The sequence below is a fragment of the Phascolarctos cinereus genome, unplaced genomic scaffold, assembly GCF_003287225.1.
Source record: "Phascolarctos cinereus isolate Bilbo 61053 unplaced genomic scaffold, phaCin_HiC Scaffold_2;HRSCAF=192, whole genome shotgun sequence".
NCBI lineage: Eukaryota > Metazoa > Chordata > Mammalia > Diprotodontia > Phascolarctidae > Phascolarctos > Phascolarctos cinereus.
In genome coordinates this window covers 121500451-121520956 of record NW_027555625.1, presented here as the reverse complement: position 1 = coordinate 121520956, position 20506 = coordinate 121500451, and the positions used below count along the sequence as shown (strand labels likewise).

Below are 20506 nucleotides of genomic sequence, written 5' to 3'. Positions count from 1 at the left end.
ACCTAGTGCATGGCTAACTTTCTATTATAGATTGACTAAATAAATGTTAAGTAATGACAATTTGATGCCCTTCCCATTTTAATACTAAATGGTGCCATATACCATATACGGTTATAATAACTGATTAAAAAAAAAACCATGATTTAAAAAAAGAAAATGAATGCAAAATACCAGACAGAACATACTAATAGCACCACCTAGTGCCCTAATGTTTGGAGGACACCTGTGGAAGACAGGAATCTATAGGAGAGTATCATGATACTACCAGGCCAGACCCTAAAGATGACGTAGACTAATTCTTTCATTTCACAAATGAGGAAAATGAGGCCCCGAGAGATTAAGCAACTTGCCCGAGGACATAAAGGCATTATGTGACAAATCCAGAATTTGAACCCAGGTCCTCTGATTCCAAATTCAATACTTTTCCTACTGTTCTCCACTGTCTCATTTTTAAAAATGACTTCCTGTAGTACTATTCAGGGAATTCTGGGCAAGTTTAGAGTATATTACGTGATAAAAATAATTTTTTAAAATTAAAGATCCAAATGTGATATTTAAATTTTTGTCTTGATGTTAATGTATTCTGAAAAAAAAAAACCCAAACACCTCTAATAATAGTTTTAAGATAGTCTTAACCTATCTTCAAAGACTGTGGAACAGAAATCAGAACATTATCAATCTCCTTTTTCTTGCCAATACCAGGAAAATACTTAAAAAGAATAAACCATAATGTAATAATCCAGTAAATATAAGAAATAAATCTTACCTTGTTTCTCTTGTGTAATTTTCATTAATTACTATCTGTTGGGCATCTCGATCTAGAGGCCCACAGATATCTTAAACTAATCCAAAACTAACTCATAAATTCTAAAACTGAACTCAACTGAACCAAAAAAATCCCTCCCTGCTTCCTAATTTCCATATTACTATGGAAAGTACAACTATCCTTCCAATCACTCTGGGGTCATCCTCAATTCCTCACGCTCTCTCATTCTCCAAACCCAGCTGGTTGTCAACTCCTACCATTTTTACCATTGCTACATCCATAATAAGCACCCTTCTCTCCTCTGACATTGCTCCCACACTGGTGAAGACCTTTCCCTCATACCTGAAGTACTGCAATAACCTCTGGGTTAGTCTCCCTGAAGAGCCTCTTCCCACTCCGATCCATTCTCCACTCTGCTGTCAAATTCTCTTCCTAAAGTGCAGAACTGACCATATGACCTCCTCCTCCCCATTCAATAAACCCCAGTGCCTCCCCATCTCCTCTAAGATCAAATATAAAATCCTTGTTTGGCTTTGAAAGTCCTTCATAAACTGACTCCTTCCTATCTTTCCAGTCTTCTTATGCCTTTCTCCCCTCTACGTACTACTTTCAAGATCCAGTGACAAATAACTCTCTATAAACGACTCCAGATGTTTTCATTCACTGTCCTGCACACCTCGAATCCTCTCCCTCTTCATCTCTTCCTCCTGCCTTCCCTAGCTTCTTCAAGTCTTAGCTAAGTTTCTCCCAGAAGACTTTTCCCAGGCCTCCTTAATCTTAGTGTTTGCCTCTGATACTAACCTAATCTATTTTGTTTGTACATAGTTTTCATGTTGTCTCCTCCATCAGGCTATCAGCTCCTTAAGAGCAGGGACTGTTCTTTGCCATTCTTTCCATCAGTGCTTAGCATAGTGCCTTGTTTAAATAAATGCTAGCTGAACTAAATAAATAAATGAAATAAATGCATTCTTGGTCTATCAATAACAGTTTATGAGAATTTTGGACTAACTATCCACAAAGGAAAAGCCAAATGGATGAAGAATATATTGTACAGATAAGGAAATGGAGCTGAAAGGACAACTTAGATCTCATCCATCAGAACATAAGTATATTGGACAAACACTGCTAATGGACAATAAATTGCATCAAGGATTGAAAAGGAAGAGGATAAGGACTGGAGACCTACCTTTGGGAAAATGCAAAGTTCTTTTTAAAATGACTTCAAGCTCTTTTCTGAAACAAAGGCCTACCTTTTATTATTATAAAAGGCTCCAGAGAAATAATAACCAACATTTATATAGCACTTTAAGTATATTCGCTCAATTAACCCTCATAAAAATTCTACTAGGTATGTGTTGTTCTTATCTTCATTTTACAGAATAAGAAACTGAGGCAGAGAACAGTATAGTGACCTTCCAGAGTCACACAGAAAATAAGTATCTGAACTCATATCTTCTGGTCCAGCTCTCCATCCATCTATACCATCTAGAAACTTCATTTTTTAATATTATACATTACTTTGACACCAATATTCTTCAAGTCATGAAACAATGAAATCTCTGAACTGAACGTGCTTATCATCCAAAAGACAATGTAGAGGTATACAGTAAATATGAATAGGCAGCATATTAGGTATAAGGAATTACAGAGGAAAAGTAAAGGATATCAAAGAAATCCAAGAGCAAAAGTGGGCAGATCCTAGGACAAGAATGAGCACTGAGGGCCCCAATGGTAAACTCCTGATGAAAAGAGAAAGGAATGAGCTGAATAAGAGGCAGGCAGGCAGGCATACATAGGTGAATTGGGATCTCCATTTTGAGGGAATACCAACCAATACCTGTTAAAGCACAGAATCAGGAGTATTTATCTGAATATGTTATTATATTGACATTTAAAATATTTTCTCTTTTCTAAATATTCCTAATATCTGATCATAAAATAAACCTGGTAGCAACCAACGATCAGTTACACCTACTTAAGAGAAAAAAGCACAGAACCTTATGCCCCCAAGGACTCTTAATGTGAAATTTAATAATAGACACAAAAGTCTTTAATTACCTAGTTTAATAATAAAACCAGTCTACCCATGTAAGACAGACTAAACTGGTTCTGGAGTCAAGAGGACCTGCATTCGATCTCACCTTTGACACTCACTACCAACCTGCAGGTAGCTGCTTAACCTCTCAATTATTTTTGTTAACTAAAAAATGGTTTTTAATGAATAACTATGTCACTGTTGTACTCTGCATACCTATCAAGAGCTAATATAAGATCTGAAAATAAGATTCAACAAATTAAAAACAGAAATGACACATCAGCAATGTATCAGAGAACCTTTAAGTACTAACGTTCAAAAATATTTCAAAAGAAAATGGGTTATCCTTAAGATTTTATGCATCACTTCATTTTAAAATTACACAAGGCTTATTAACATAATTAAAATTACAATCCATACAATTCAATCACTGCTTTAAAAGTCATATGCTTTTGAAAGAGTTTCTTCTATTCTAAGATTAGACGTTCTCAGCCTAGGAGATCTTTATAATTGCTTCTAACATTAACAAAACATTCTCTCACAGCAAATGTTTATTTTCATAATATATAACTATCAATTCTTCTCCTATTAAGTAGGTGAAGGAGTGAAATCAAAATAAATGCTAAGTTAATTATATTAATCTATATTTATAGGTTTGAGAAGTGACATGGAATAGGTTAGAGCCCTAGACTTGAAGTCCGGCCATCTGGATTTAAATCCCAGTTCTGACACCAGTTAAAAGACTATAAATAAGCAAGTAATCAATTTTGAACCTCAGTTTCCTCAACTCAAGCACTACTTGAGTTATCCATCTCTCTCAATGTTGTTTTGAAGAAAGTATTTTGTGAAACCTCAGAGTGCTACCAATACTATTTACAGTTAATAATCAAAAGCTAATCACTAGGCAAATGGCTTACAAAACCCAGTTTAAATATAACACTGGATTTTCATTATTAATGACAGAACTCTCAACCCTAGACTTAGACATAAGGAGTCGGAAAGAAAATAATGACCACAGATAGGCCAATAAGCAGTACTGAGTAGGTATTCAATTCTATTTAACAAGCATTTATTAAATGTGTGAAAGACTACTAGGTTAACTGCTACAAAGGGAAATGAGTAGAGGTGGTAAGGAGAAGAAGGGAAGTTTAGATAAATCCCTGCCCACAGAAAACTAACAATCAAACTGGATGTAACACATACACAAATAACTATACTACAAAACAACATGACAAGCATATGAAATCATGGTTGGAGGGAAAGCTCAGTTGGGAGAAAACCTGCATGAAAAATATGGCCTGTAAGGGCTAGGCTTTAACAGAAAGTAGAAATCTGGGAGAGGACAGAGATAGGAAAAAACAGGATATTCTTACACAAGAAGCCTGAGGGATGTAATTACCACCCACCTCCAGATATCTGAAAGGATGTCTTATGGACTAATTCTGCTTAGCCCCCTGCAGCACAATTAGAACCAATGGTGGAGATGTTAACAGGATATAGATTTTAGTCAACAGGTCTGTAGTCAATGTTGTCTACTATGTGCCAGGTACTGTGCTAAATATAAGAACAAACTTCCTAATAATGAGAGCAACCAAAAAATGTAATGGCTGTTTCAGAAGGTCATCGCAGCAATTCAAGCAGCAAGCCTGTTAAAGATATTATGGAAAGCATTCAGCTAGGGGTTGGGCTGGTCAATTTACTAACTTTTTTGTTTTACTAATTTACTAATCAACTTACTAACACTAAAATTTACTAATCAACTCACTAATACTAAAATTCCATAAGACAATTTATCCCTATTGGGACTTTTCAAGTCCAGCAAAATCAAATGAAGCTTTATATTTCCATTTCTTAATATAAAAAACAAATAAAGTTATGTTGTTAAAATAGAAAAAGAAATCATTACAAAAAAAGAAATTCTGAATTAACAATCTATAAAAAAGTCTAATTCAAGATATGTCAGGAATTGACAAGTACTTAAGAACATAAGCCATTTCCCAATAAGTTAAGTATTCAAAAAATATGAACTATTTTCCACAAAATGCAAAATATGAACTAGATAGGTAGTAGGAAGACAGCTACAAAACACTAATATGATGAGCACAAATTAGAACTGTGATTTCAGCAAGTTGGTAAAGATATAAGTCAAATGTTAATGTCAGAAGGGCTGTGGGAAAACAGCAACACTGCTACACTACGAGGGGAGCTACAGATTTGGAATTACACAAGAAGATTCACTAAATACTTCACAGCTCCTGACCTAGCAATCCCACGGCAGGCACATACCTCCCTCCAAGGAGGTCACAGACAGAGAAGCCTCAAATAGACCAAAACTCATATAAGCAGTGAAGTAAGTGAGTATCGACTGGGGAAATGGCTGAATAAACTGCTACACATGAATATAATGTGATATAATTCCTATAACCTATAAAAAAAAAGCACCAAGAAATATGAGGAATTCCAAGAACATGAACTGATTACGATGCAAAGACAGAAGAACAATATAAAGAATAACTATAATAATGTAAATAAATGAAAAGAATACTCGGGAATTAGCCTCCTTGTCACTATAATGGCAGCCAGTCTTGTGCCTAGAAAACACAATGACACACACTTCCTCTTGGAAGCATTCTAAGACTACATATATTATAGAAGTTAGTTTTGTTCAACTGTTTTCCTTTATTTCAAGGAAGCATTAAGGAATCAAAGACAGTGGTGATATACTCAAGAATAACCATTATTTAAAAATAAAACAATTCAATGAACTGCATTAAGAAAAAACTAAAATCAGGAAGAGGAACTTCATATTGTTGTTAAGAGAAAGAGAAACAAAAAAAAAACTGCTTTTCATTTGGTATATATATTGTCCATGCAGCATTAAGGTGGCACGGCAGACAGAGTTCTGGGCCTGGGGTCAGGAAGATTCATCTTCCTCAAGTCAAATCTGGACTCAAGACACTTACTGGCTGTGTGACCCTGGACAAGTCACTTCACCCTGTTTTCCTCAGTTTCCTCAACTGTAAAATGATCCGGAGAAGGAAACAGCAAATTACTTCAGTATCTCTGCCAAGGAAACTCCAAATGTGGTCACAAAGAGTCAGACATGACCAAACACTTAACTCACACGGTCCATGATTGATTATACATAGTCCTTGATAGTAGAAAAAGTTCCCTCCATTTGTCCTATAAACTTTCTTATCTGACAGCTGTACAAATATTTCATAGCCAATGACGGTTACAGTTTTCAAGTTTTAGGAAGAAGGGAAACAATCAAAATCACCCTTATTTTGCACATGATGATGACCCTGGAATAGAATCCTCTCTCCAAGGACCCACATGGGGAATAAGTTGAAAGTTATCGTAAGACATGCTGTAGAGGCCACAGCACTTACCAGGTCCCAAGATTACAAAAAAGATAAATTTTGTTATGTTCAAGGTTTGTGCCCGCTAGGAAATGACCTAGCATCAAAGCATAGGATAGTTACAATGTAGTACTCAATATCTGATGCAATTTTATCAACAATAGTTTCAGCTGAAGTGAAATTATTTTAAACCAGCTTTAATTTTTAAATCAGATTTTTAATGTTTTATTTGTTTTGTTAAAAATGCAACATGGTCTAAAGCAGGAGGTCCATGAATCTGGAGCTTTTAATATTTTGATTAACTGTTATTTCAACCTAATTAATTTCTTTTGCAATGCTACCTATTTTGTTTTATGCATTTAAAAAAACTCTAAGAAGGGATCCATAGGTTTTGATTTCTAAAAGGGTATATACACAAAAAAGGTTAAGAACCCATGGCCTAAAGAGTTTGTCACTTAAGATATGAGAAATAGAGGCAACTAGGTGGCACAGTAGATAAAGCACCGGCCCTGGAGTCAGGAGGGCCTGAATTCAAATCTCGCCTCAGACACATTAACACTCATTAGCTGTGTGACCCTGGGAAGTCACTTAACCCCATTGCCTAGCAAAAACAAAAAACCCCCAAGATATGAGAAATGCACTAGACTTCTTTGAATGAGGAGACCTGGGTTCTAGTTCCGATTCTGCCACTAACTAGAAAATGATCCCTAAGAAAGTCACTTACCTACACCTCAGTTTACAAAAGAAGGGAACTGGATTAAATGATGTCTAAAGTAACTTTATGACTCTGCTGAATTCTAAAAACATTCTAAAAACACTCAAAAATGAGAAATAGAGATTATAATTAGACACATTCAGAATTTATATCTTTTTTTGGATTCTTAAAATATATCACAATGAGCTGTATGTACACTTTTACTGTTACGACTATGCAGGTTAATCTGTCCCTGCTGAAGATGCTTCAAAGCAACCATCTCTGGATAATGCCAACTAAAATACAAGTCACGCCTCAGAGGGTGACTAAAGAAACGTGCTTGCTTTACTACTGTTTGTTCAGTCATATCTGACTCCTCTTGACCCCATCGGGGGTTTTCTTGGCAAAGATACTGGAGTAGTTTGCCATTTCCTTCTTCAGCTTATTTTACAGATGAGGAAACTATCGCAAACAGGGTGAAGTGACTTGCCCAGGGCCACACAACTAGTATCTGAAGCTAGATTTCAACTCAGGAAGATGATTCTTCCTGACTCCAGGCCCAGCACGCTATTGACTGTGTCATCTTAGCTGCCCTATGCTTGCTTTATAGGGACTTATAATTTAATAAGTCATACCAGTGAACTGGTTAAAAAAAGAAAAGTCACTTTAGTAGGTGGATTCAAAACATAGCATGATGGGGGCAGCTAGGTGGCGCAGTGGATAGAGCAATGGCCCTGAAGTCAGGAATACCTGAGTTCAAATCCGGCCTCAGACCAAACACCTGATACTAGCTGTGCGACTCTGGGCAAGTCACTTAACCCCAATTGCCTAAAAAACAAACAAAAAAAAACACTAACAAACAAAAAACAACAAAATATAGTATGATAATCCTATCTTTATCAATAATGCTGATTAAATTGGTAAGTATTTAAGGAATATTTTCTTTTTAATTTTTCTATTGCTAATTTTCATAAATGAATGAATGAATGAATGACTTCAATCTTCCTGACCACTGATTTAAATGAAAGCTGCTCTATACAAGCATACTATAAATGTCTGGCTTTTTTTTTAGGTCAATTCTACTCCTGCTGCAACATCTCTATGACATGCAACCTTTTCCAATTCCTCTGATACCCCTGGGGCAACAAGTAAACAGAATGCTTGTCTTGGAATCAGACGACCTGAGTTCAAATCCTGCCTCCGGAACTTATGTAACTGTGACCCTGGGCAAGCCACTCAATCTCTCTCAGCCTCAGTTATCTAATCTATAAAATGGGTATAATAGTACCTACCTCACATGGTTGTCTTGAGAATCAAAAGAAATAACATATCAAGCACTTTGCAAGTCTCAAAGTTATAAATTCTACCTATTACTATTATTCCTCATTAATTCTCCCGGAGCTACTACAATAATTCCAGATTAGAACCCCTGCTTCCAGCTCTCCCTTCATCAATCTACTCTACACAGTCAGAGTAATCTTTCTAAAGTAACCAATCCTTGCTCATATCCCTTTGTATGGAGATGATGAACAGACATTACATTCATTCATTTAGTTTACATTTATTCATCCCCTACTGCCAGGCACTGTGCTAAGCACAGGGGACACAAAGAAAGACGTGAGAAAAATCCCTGCCTTCAAGGAGCTCACAATCTAATGGGGAGGCAATAAGCAATGCACTAACAAGCTCTACAAGTATAAACAGGAAATCATTCAGAGGGTCTGGGAAAGGCATCCTGTAGAAGATGAGATTTTAGTTGGGCCTAGAAGGAAGACAGGAAAGCCAGTAGGTATAGATGAGGATGGAGAACACTGCAGGTGTGGAGAACAGCCAGAGAAAATGCCCAGACCTGAGAGATGGAGTGTCTTATTCTTGAAAGAGCAAGGCGGCCAGTGTTGCTGGATCAAAGAATGTGTGGCATCAAAAGAGTTAGGTGGAAGAGGGCTGGAAAGGTAGAAAGGATCTAAGTTATAAAGCAGTTTGAATGCCAAACATAGAATTTTTTTATTTGATCCTGGAGGCAATCTGGAGCCACGAGTTTATTTTACGGGGGGGAGGGTTGACCTAGACAGACTTGTGCATTAGTAAAAATCACTTAAGTGGCTGACTAGAGGATGCACTGGAGTGGGAAGAGACTGGAGGCAGGCCGACCTAATATCAGGCGACTGCCATAAGCCAGGCATGAGGAGAAGAAGACCCGCACTAGGGGGCAGCAATGTTGAGGGACAGGAGAGTATCTGAGAGATGCTGCAAAGGTGAAGTCAATAAGCCTGATAGCAGGTTGGCTATGAGGGGTGAGATGGTGAGGAGCCCAGGATCACTCCCAGGCTGTAAGTCTGAGGGACTGGGAGGACGATGTTGCCCTCTATAATAACAGGGAAGAGTTTAGAGGAAAGGCATGTTAAATCAATGTACTGTAGTTATTATAAAAGGAAAACTATATTCAATGGTTTCATCACTGACAATAAGGAGACATTTTCTCTCCAAAAATATGTCCACCAGAGGAGAAACTTTCAAGTGTCTCTATAGCTGGGAAGAGAAAAAGATGTAGATACATAAACTAGAAAAGAGAAGAGAGGGGCAGCTAGGTGGCGCAGTGGATAGAATACTGGCCCTGGAGTCAGCAGGACCTGAGTTCAAATCCGACCTCAGACACTTGCCACTTACTAGCTGTGTGACCCTGGGCAAGTCACTTAACCCCACGGCCTAGCCAAAAAAAAAAGAAAGAAAAGGTAGTCAGTATTATCATAATAAAGTTATACAAGCTATTTTAAGCTTTCATGATCTAAATTTTAGCTCAGAGTAAATAAACGGCAATAGAGCTAATGTATCTGGAGACCCACTCCTGCTACTTGCTAACTAAGGAACCTTGAACAAATCTTTAACCTCTGTGGGTCTTAATTTCCTTATCTGTAAAATAAGATAAATGTCAACACTAAGCAATGGTCAGTAAACATCAGAAGAAGAGACAAGTAATAGTAATGTGTAATGCCTTTCTAAGAGATGAAGGTATAGACATTTTTGACTTGGCAACAAAAGAAACATCTGCACTCTTCCCAAGGCATGAATCCAGGATGTTAATATCCCAACATATTAGGAGAACATTCCAAGATGTATCAAATTTAATGACTACTGATACCACTACCAGCTTTACTCCCCAAAGAAATCAAAAATGAGACATATATGAAAAAATATTTATTGCAGTTCTTTATGCAAAGGCAAAAAACTGAAAACTAAGGAAGTAACTATCAATTGGGAAATAGCTAAACAAATTATGGTGTATGAACATAATGGAATACTATAGTGCCATAAGAAATGACAAGAAATTAAAAATTAGAAGAGAAAAAGATAAAATGAAAAACACAAAAATAAAAAATAAAGCTAAAAGCTAGTTATTTGAAAAGAGTAATAAAATTGATAAACCTTTAGTCAAACTGATAAAAAGAGGGCAGAAAGTCAAATCAACAAAATAGCAAACAAGAAAAACAAAACCAAAAAAGTATCAGAATTAATTATGCAGTTATATGCTACCAAAATAAACAACACAAAAGAAACAGAGGAGTATCTTCAAAAATATAAAATATTCAAACTAATAGAAGAACAAATGGAGATCTTAAATATACAACTTTGAAAAGGAAAGAGAATTAGCTATAAAGGAACTACCAAAGGAAAAAATGATTTGCTCTGACAGAGTCACAGGAGAATTCAATCAGACTTTTAAAGAACAATGAGTACCGATAATATAACTACTACTAACAATAATAATAATAATAATAATATAGACTTTAAAATATTTTCTCATTTGATCCTCACAAACAACCCTGGGAGTTAAGTACTATTAGTATCCCCATTTAACAGAGGAGGGAACTGAGGCAAAGAAAGGTTAAGTGACTTGTTCAAGACTCACACTGCTGCTAAATATCTGAGGATGGTTTTAGACTCAGATCTTAGTGCTATGTCGATTGCACCACCTACTGGTCACTAACAAATTATTCTGAAAAATTGAGAAAGTATGCAGCTAGAATCCTCTTATGAAACAAATATAGTCTATTAACCAAACCAGGAAAAGATAAAGTATGGAAGAAGAACCATACAATTTCATTCATGAGTATCAATTCAAAAATTTCAAATTAAATTCTATCAAACTGACAGTAATTCATTCAAGAAATCATACATGACTAAGTTGAATTTATACCAAGAATGCAAAGGTGGCTCAACATTGGGAAAATAATCAACACATTCAACCATATTGTTAATAAAAACACCTCAAACTACACAATTATCTTATTAGATACTGAAAACACCTTTGACAAAGTACAACACCCATTTAAGCTAAAAACCCTACAAAATACAGGAACAAAGGAACCTTTTTTTTTAAATATCAAAAAAGTATCTTATCTAAAACCAAAAGTAAGCATCATATGCAATGATACACTAAAAGCTATTAGTAAAGAAGGAAAACCAAGGATGCCTATTCTCCCCACTATTATTTGATACAGTAGTAGGAAAAGCTAGCAACAGCATTAAGACAAGATAAAAAAATTAAAAGCATAAAGACAGGTAAAGAGAAGACAAAACAATCCTTTCTTTGCTGATGACATTATGTTTTTCTTAGAAATCTTTTCCCAGACACCTAGATGAGGATAAAAAAGCAACTTCACAAATACAAGATGGAAAAGTTGTGGTTAGACAACAATCTGTCTTTAAAAAAAGAGCTTTGTGCATTGAAATATCAATGAGTTAGCAATAACATAGCAGAAAAAAAAGCTAATAAAATCATGAGTTGCCTTTCTTTAGAAGCACAGCTTTCAGGTACAGTTCTGTTCTAATCAGACCACATCTGGAGTACCATGTCCAGGTCTGGGATTCACAGGTTAAGATGGACATTGCTAGGCTTTAGAGGCTCCAGGGGAAGGCTACCAGGATGGTGAACACCCCGGATTCCATGTCTTATGGGAATCAGTTGAAAGAACACACCACGTTTACGCTGGTGAAGAGAAGAGTAGATTGAGAAAGGCTGAGAAGGGAAAAGGGGAGGGCCCAGATAGCTGTATTTAAGCTGCCTCCAAGTTTCTAAAGCACCATTATTTGGAACAAGGATGAGCGTTGTTCTGTTTGGCCCCAGATGGTGGAATCAGAAGTGATAGGGGAAAGTTGCAAATAGGTAAATTTTAGCTTGATTTAAGAAAAAAGATTCCTAACCGTTAGAGCTATCCCAAAGTAGAATGGGTTGCCTTTGGAGGCTGTAGGTTCCCCCTAATTAGATCTTCAATTAGAGGAGAGAAGACCAATAGTCAACAATCATTTGTTAAACACTATGTACCAGGCACTATATGCTAAGCACTGGAAATATAAAGAAAGGCAACAACAACAAAAATCCCTATTCTCAAGATGCTCCCTGTCTAATGGAAAAGACAATATACAAACCAGATCTATACAAGAAAAATGGGGGATAACCTTAAAGGAAAAGGTGTAAAATTAAGGAGAACTGAGGAAGGCTTTTTGTAGAAGGTGGGACTTTAGCTAAGATGTGAAGGAAGCCAGGCAAGCCAGGAGATAAGGGAGAGAGTTTCAGTAAAAATACCTGGAAGTAGGAACTAGAATTTGAGGTACAACAAGGAGGCCAATGGCACTGATCACAGAGTGGTGGCATAAAGTGTAAGAAGACTGGAAAGCTAGAAAGGGGATAGGTTATGGGGCAGCTAGGTGTCACAGTAAATAGAACACTGGGCTTGGAGTCAAACCTGAATTCAAATCCAGACCTCAGACACTCATTGTGTGACTCTGAGCAAGTTACTTAACTACAAGATAGGGAAAACAGCACCTACTTCACAAGGCTGGTGTGAGGATTAAATGGGATATTTGAAAAGCCAAATGGGGGTTTCATATTTAATCCTGGAGAAAGATCAAATAGGATTAAACAGAGGAAGATGAAATAGTCCAACTTGCACTTTAGACATCAATTTGACAACTGAACAGAAGATGGACTGCAGTGGGGAAAGTCTTGAGGCAGGGACACCAAGCACTTCAACAGTCCAGATAAGGTGATGGGAGCCTGCACCAGGGTGGTGGCAGGTATGTTACAATGAGGACTCCTTTACAGATATGGGTCAGACTAAATGGTTATTGTGATCTCTTCCAACTCTAAAATTCTGTGATTCTGTTCCTGACATTGTCAATGTAACTTTCAAGAAATGTATTTATCTATCGAAAGGGATATGGGGAAAAGTGGAGGTGCTGTGAACTGATTCAACCATTCTGTACAGCAATTTGGAACTATGTCCAGATGGCTATAAAGCCATGCACATACCCTTTGACCTAGCAATACCACTCCTAGGTCTGTATCCCAAAAAGATAAAAAAACAAAAAGGAAAAGGACCTATATATGCAAAACTTTTATAGCAGCTCTTTTAGTGGGGCAAAGAATAGGAAGTTGAGAGCATATCCATCAAGTGGGGAATGGTTGGCAAAGTTGTGGTATATGATATGTTTTTGATGGAATACTATTACACGATAAGAAATGAAGAGGAGTATGCTCTCAGAAAAACCTGTAAAGACTTACATGAACTGATGCAAAACCAGGCGAACACTGCACATAACAACATCAATAGGGTATGATGATCAGCTGTGAATGCCTTAGCTATTCTCAGCAACACAATGATCTAAGGCAATTCCAAAGAACTTCTGATGAGAAATGCCATCCATCTCCAGGGAAAGAACTGGTGGAGTCTGAATGCAGATTAAAACATACTTTTTTTTGTTTTTGTTTTTTGGTCTGTGTTTTCTTTTACAACATGACTAATATGGCAATATGTTTTACATGACTGTACATGTACAACCTATGTCAAATTGCTTACTTTCTCAATGAGAGGGGAGGGAAGTTTTACACATAATTGAGGGGAAATATAAGGGAAAAATGTATTCATCATCAATCATGAAGATAATTTCCAAAGCTGAAACATCCAACTGTTTAAACTCGTAGTTTATATATAACTTTTACAATCCAATGTTTTATTTACAACACTGAAGGAAAAAACATGACATATACCTTTTTCATTCCCCATGGTAGCCTCTAAATATTTTCTTGAAGCATTCAGCATTAGGATTTTAGAGCAGGAAAGAGATTTTTTTTTTTTGGCAATTGGGGTTAAGTGACTTGCCCGAGGTCACCCAGCTAGTAAGTGTCAAGTGTTTGGTCTGAGGCCACATTTGAACTCATGTCCTCCTGACTTCAGGGCCGGGGCTCTATCCACTATGCCACCTAGCTGCTCCAGGAAAGAGATTTTCAAGAGTCATTAAGGCATTCAAAAATTATTAGCAAACTAAAACTTTCCTCTTTTCATACGTACGTGGCAAAGTTCATACCGACCATATTAACAGACACTACAACATGGATGGGTTATAATGGTTTTAGCAAAAACCTGAATCATCTTATCACAAAATCTATAGTGCCCTGATGTTCTAAAGCAACACATTAACCTCTTCTGGCACTAAGGGATACCTTTAACTGCTGTACCATCCCAGATCTTTCAGTTCCACCTCCAAGAATCTCCTATATATCTTTAAATATTACAATTTTTATCTCCACAGATTTCAGCTGCTTTAAATATTTAAAAATCCCTTATATCTCTTTTTATCTACCATCCTTTTAGCAATCCACATTTTCCAATATCGAATTTTCCTTCTTCTTAAAAAACATGCATTATTTCACAAAAACCTAAACAAAAGAGTATTAAATTTTAGTTTTTAAATCTTATGTAAACTAATAATTTTAAAAGACATCAATTAAAATTAGTTTGTTTTTTTTTTCTTTTAGAAAGTACAGAATAAAGCTAATAAGTATATGGACGCCACCTACTTATCTACACAAGTTAATTATTCCCATCTATAATAACTATACCTTATTAAATTAGTTTTCAGAAGTATAGGCCAGCTAGCAACCAAGTAAGAAATTAGAATCAATCAATCAACAAGCAATTATGAAATAGCTACTGTGTGCCACATGTGCTAGGTACTAGAAATGAAGAAATTGTTTTTAAAAATCCAACAAACTGGAATACATTGTATTACATAAACTGTAATACTAAATTCCTGTTATGAACTAACAAGAAAGGAAACCTTAAGTAATTAAGTTGACTATCCTCAAATTTAGTGGTAAAGATAACAGTCTACAGACAAAATAAAGGAAACAGAAACAGAAAAGGTTAATCAGAACATCCTGAAATAATTAACAACCCAATTCTCCAAGTGCTTGATTTTATAAATGTACACACACTTGCACACATACAAAAAAATTCCTCAATTTAAGAGCCAAACCAAAGTCTACATAAGTATTATACATATTCAGGTCTACAATGCTATAGTGAGAACAAGTGCACTGTCTTAACACATTAACTCCATTTTGTATACACCACCATTTTGTGGTCAAGTATTCTGATGATGTTTTTCATCACTTGCTTTTTCAACATTAAGACAAGTATAATGTCTTTCTAAACAATTGATAAAAACATATGGGACCCTAAGAAAAGTCAGACCATCAACGGAAAAATTTGGAAAACCTCTGTTAAGGTCCTGTTGACACCTCATCATTAGCTTGTTATCAGGTGCTAATGAAATTAATAGGTAAACAAACTAGGTCACCTGTAACCAGTCAGAAAGTGGGCATAATAACCTAATATCCACAGCCAGAACTATGAGGAATCCAGCAGGAGGTCTTAAGCTTCCACATGCTCCTTGGTTAGACTAAGACTTTCTTCCATGTCCTGGCCCCTGACAGTGTTCACTCGAAGGCAGCACTGACTTAATGACTTGACTTGCCAGACAGACCACATTGAAACACATGGCCTCCAGCTCTAATGAGGGGCACCTTGACCTTGAGTAAAAGGTACTGGTAAAGAGATCCAATAAATGGGAAGGCCTAGGAAATCAGATTAGTTGTTTGTTCCTAGTGGGACTGATGTTCGTACTGTCCAACAGATATTATAAATTAATGTGCACACAATCTTTAATTAATCAGATTTTCTTTTAGCATTGAGAAGCTAAAGTCTAATTAGTGTTGCCACTGCACTACTTAGCATAGGGAATGGCACTTTGGTGCCGCGTGTGCATTGTGCATTACATCTGCCCACAAAAGGAGAATAATGATGCAAGCACATAAATCTGCACTATCATATACCCCTCATCCTGTATTTACAACACATACAACCACATTAAAAACTTGAAATTCTCAGTATAATCAGTCAGAAACTCTTCCAATGAAAGGCAGGGACCCAAAACTTGGAGAAAGATCAATCAAACTAAGACACAGTAAGTAGACCCTCTTCAACAGGGTCATTTTAAAAAATTGACATTTCTAGAACTTCGATTTGTCCTATAGCATTAATAAGCATAGAGAAAAAGAGTTTAAAAAACATTGTAAAAATGAAACAGAAATTATCAAAAAGAATTTTTCTGTTCCAACTCAACCAGACAAACTTAAGCAGTTTACAAACATCTACTTTCATTTCAACACTGGGGTACTGATAAATAGAAAGGTCAAATAAATCTATTTGAGAAATCTTTTTCATGCTAACTTACAAACTACTCAATTTTCCTCAACCTTTAAAGCAAATTTTGTAACCAATGTCAATGTTTACATAAGTTATGGAACTAAACAATTCTGCCTAGTAAATATTTAGTTCTCTTAACGTTAGTAATCAAAATGAACATCTAAATATTTTAATTTAATTCATTTGGTTAAAAAAAAAGGAATGTTCCCCAACTGATAAATGGTCCAAGGATATGAACAGGCAGTTTTCAGATGAAGAAATTAAAGCTATCTATAGTCATATGAAAAAATGCTCTAAATCATTATTGACTAGAGAAACGCAAATCAAAACAACTCTGAGGTACCACATCAAACCTATCAGATTGGTCAATATGACAAAAAAGGAAAATGATAAATATTGGAGACGTGGGAAAATCGGAACATTAATGCACTGTTGGTGTAGTTGTGAAATGATCCAATCATTCTGGAGAGCAATTTGGAACTATACCCAAAGGGCTATAAAAATGTGCATACCCTTTGACCCAGCAATAGCACTTCTACGGCTATATCCCAAAGAGATCATAAAAATGGGAAAAGGACCCACACGTACAAAAATATTTATAGCAGCTCTTTTTGTGGCGGCAAAGAATTGAAAATTGAGAGGATGCCCATCAACTGGGGAATGGCTGAACAAGTTGTGGTATATGAATGTAATGGAACACTATTGTGCTGGAAGAAATGATGAACAGGCTGACTTCAGAAAAACCTGGAAAGACTTATATGGTCTGATGCTGAGTGAAGTGAGCAGAACCAAGAGAATGTTGTACACAGTAACAGCCATACTGTGCGATAACTAATATGATAGACTTAACCCTTCTCAGCAATACAAGAATCTAAGACATCTCCAGAGGCCTCATGATGGAAAATGCTATCCACATCCAGAGAAAGAACTATAGAGTTTGAATGCAGATTAAAGCATACCCGTTGCTTTTTTTTTCTTCAGTTTTGTTTCCTCTTTCTTATGGTTCCTCCTATTGGTTCTAATTCTTCCTTATAACATGGCCAATGTGAAAATTAAAAAAGAAAAAGGAACATGAATTTAAATTGCATGTGCAAGTGTACATAACTAGAACAAACAATGAAAAAATACCAAAACTGTAGGATACAGCCAGGGCGCCCCTTCAAAAACAGTTAAACAGTTATAAATCTAGGTCCTACATTTTCTGTTGCTGTTCATCAATCCAAAATGAGCTGTTCAGATGGTAATGAGGTGAAGTTGTTAATCTTGCTGCCATTCAACATATTCCTTGGCACTAAAATAAATGCAAAGTCACAAGTTTTTAGTCATCATGGATCATACATACCCATTTTTTTATAATGCTGCAAACAAATAATTCTGGCATGTTCTTACCTCAACAGAATATTTACATTTGCACATTTTCTAGATTCAACCCTAAAGTAAAGTAAAACTTATCAAACCAATGCCTATTTGTTAACCCATGCTACCTGCCTAAAGCTGAACTGCATAAAGCACCACAGCAGCTGCAGATGTTTACGACAAAGCTCCTACCTTCAAGGAGTTACAACCCACCTGGTAGAGAAAATAACCTTAATGAACATGAAACAATTTCAGAAGACTAACACAAGACAGCTGATGGTTAAGTGCTCTACAAAATACTCTATAAAAGATCCATGAGAGTACCATCAGTGAGGGTTGGAGCAGGCAAAGGAGGTTTCACTGGAGATGGAACTTGCCTTGGGAACGATGGGACTGATTTGCCTCGCCAAAAGAGAAAAGTAAAGTGCATTCCAAAAGGAGAAAACTCAGAGGTGTGGCTAAGGACAGTGTGGTTGCAGTAGTGACTACAGCAGCAAATGTGCCCAGGGAGATAAGACTACAGTAAGGGATTAAACTTTTTCAGAGTAAGGGATTAAAGTTAAGATGATTGCACTTCTAGAAAAATCAAAGGTTACACAGTGGATAGAGTGCTAAACTTGAACTGAAGTGACCCTGGGCAGGTCACTTAACTGCTGGGCCTCAGGTTCCTGACCTATAAAATGGGGCTAACTGCATCTTCTTTCACAGAGTGGTTGTGAGTATCAAATGTAATAATGCACATAAAGCATGCTATAAACGTTAGCTACTGAGCAAAGTGGCTTACTGGTCCAAATATAGGCAACACTTTTCCTCCTGAATGGCTTGTATAAACCTGAGTCTACCCTATAATGAGTACTGCTGCCCTGAAAAGGCCTACGCATTTTTTCCCTTGAAAGAGATTTTATTTTAGGGGCTCAGCCTAACATTCTAGGGCAATCGACATTCAATTATTCTGAAGTTCATACTCCCTAATCTATCTACATTTTGGATTACTTTCTAAATATCTCAACCTGAGCAGTGAAGTGGTATAATTTGGAACCATGGCCCAAAAGTTACTTAACTATACATATCCTTTGACCCAGCAACCACTTCTAGGCCTATATCCCAAAGAAAGAGGAAAAAGGTTATATATATGCACAAAAATATTTCTAGCAGCTGTTTTTGTTGCAACCAAGACCTAAAAGCTGGGGATTGGGGGGGAGGGGGGAGGAGCCTGGGGAATGGCTGAATAAATTATGTTATACAAATATAATGGAATATTACTATGCTCTAAGTCAGAGGTATCAAAATCAGGAAGTGCAGCCTCAAGAATATTAAAATGTAATTGGGAAATGTTTAACAAAATAAATAAAAATACAACATAGACTATTAATTTGTGCCTTCCTAAATCAATATGTGACCTGCAGGAATCCTGTTTCTATTTGTGTTTGACATCACTGCTTCTAAGAAATGAAGAGACAGTTTAAGGGAAAACTGGGAAGACCTACATAAGCTGATGTAGAGTATAATGATCAGAACCAGAGAAAAAAATTTTAAAACATTGTAAAGACAATTGTGAAAGACATAAGAACTCTGATTAATGTAGCAATGACCACCATAATTGAAAGAAACAAGGATAAACAATGATACCTCCCAACAGAGGACACAATATGCAAATGAGACATACTTTTTTCAACACAGCCAATGTGAGAATTTATTTTGACAAAAAAAACCAAGGATTAAAAGCAAAATTCTGATTATAGACTTTTATTAGCACTGTTCCTCAGTATATTGCATATTTTTTTGCGCTGTGGAAAGAGGACTGGGCAGGAGGGGATAAAAAGAAGGAAAACTAGAATTATCACTAATTTACCAAATTGTATAAGAGCAAAGGGCTGGAAATTAGGGGACCTCAGTTTTGGCCTTGGCTCTGCAGCCTTGGGCAAGTCACTCACCACTGTCATGATTAATAAAGCATCATTTGCTTGTCTCACTAGTTACTTGGTAATGATGCTTTCTTAATGTAGACAGATTTTTTCACATTCTCCTCCCTCAAAAAAGTTAAAGCATCTCAAAAGCTGAGATACTTTAACGGTTCTCTGCATCCTCCATGATGGATATGCCCTCCAGTAGGCCCTCAAATGTTTGTTAGACTGCCTAACACGGTGTCTTTGCACATAGATGCTTAATAAATGTTTGAATGGAAGTGAAAGAAGAGGAAAAACAGGTAATTAATGCCCAACATAATTAACAACAGGTTATTTCACATAATAAAATTATGTCTAGTACAGGATATTGAACAAGGTCCATCCCTTAACAGAACTTGGGCTGAATAATAGACAATTATGACCCTATCACTAGCATTACCTAACCATTTTATTATAATGATGATCCATTTATATAATTCTTAAATTTGTGTCAAGTTCAAGGCAAAAACTGAAAGTACCAAGAACTGTCTGAATAATTTGGCCACCAGGTATGAGGCTAGGAAAATATTAACAAAGCCTCTAGATAATCTATTGGATAAACAACAGACAAATTATAACTGTACAATGATTTCTATGGGCCAAGATTTCCTAGTATTGCTACATTTTTTTCTGCACAGCTTCTAGTCCTTGGGCCAGGACAGAGGAAGTACAGTGTAGAGACCTTCTGTATGAAAGTTGAAAAAAATTTTCCATTTTGTTTTATGCTGACTCAATTCTACGATCTGCCTCTCCATTTCATTCTTTAACACTGCTTTCCATCTTCAGATTTCTATACATA

At 36.3% G+C, this 20506-nt stretch overlaps 1 protein-coding gene across 4 annotated transcripts in view; it reads right to left on the bottom strand.

Annotated features, from left to right (window-relative positions):
* The window catches only part of SLC23A2 (solute carrier family 23 member 2), a 114940-nt gene that overhangs the window by 76889 nt on the left and 17545 nt on the right, over positions 1-20506 (bottom strand). For 2 of the 4 annotated variants that reach the window (XM_020985355.2, XM_020985357.1), the window contains one exon: positions 17602-17696. The exons of the other annotated variants lie outside the window; for them this stretch is intronic. The gene's annotated coding sequence lies outside the window, so the exon portion shown is untranslated. The remainder of the gene's footprint in view (positions 1-17601; positions 17697-20506) is intronic. 4 annotated transcript variants of the gene reach the window in all.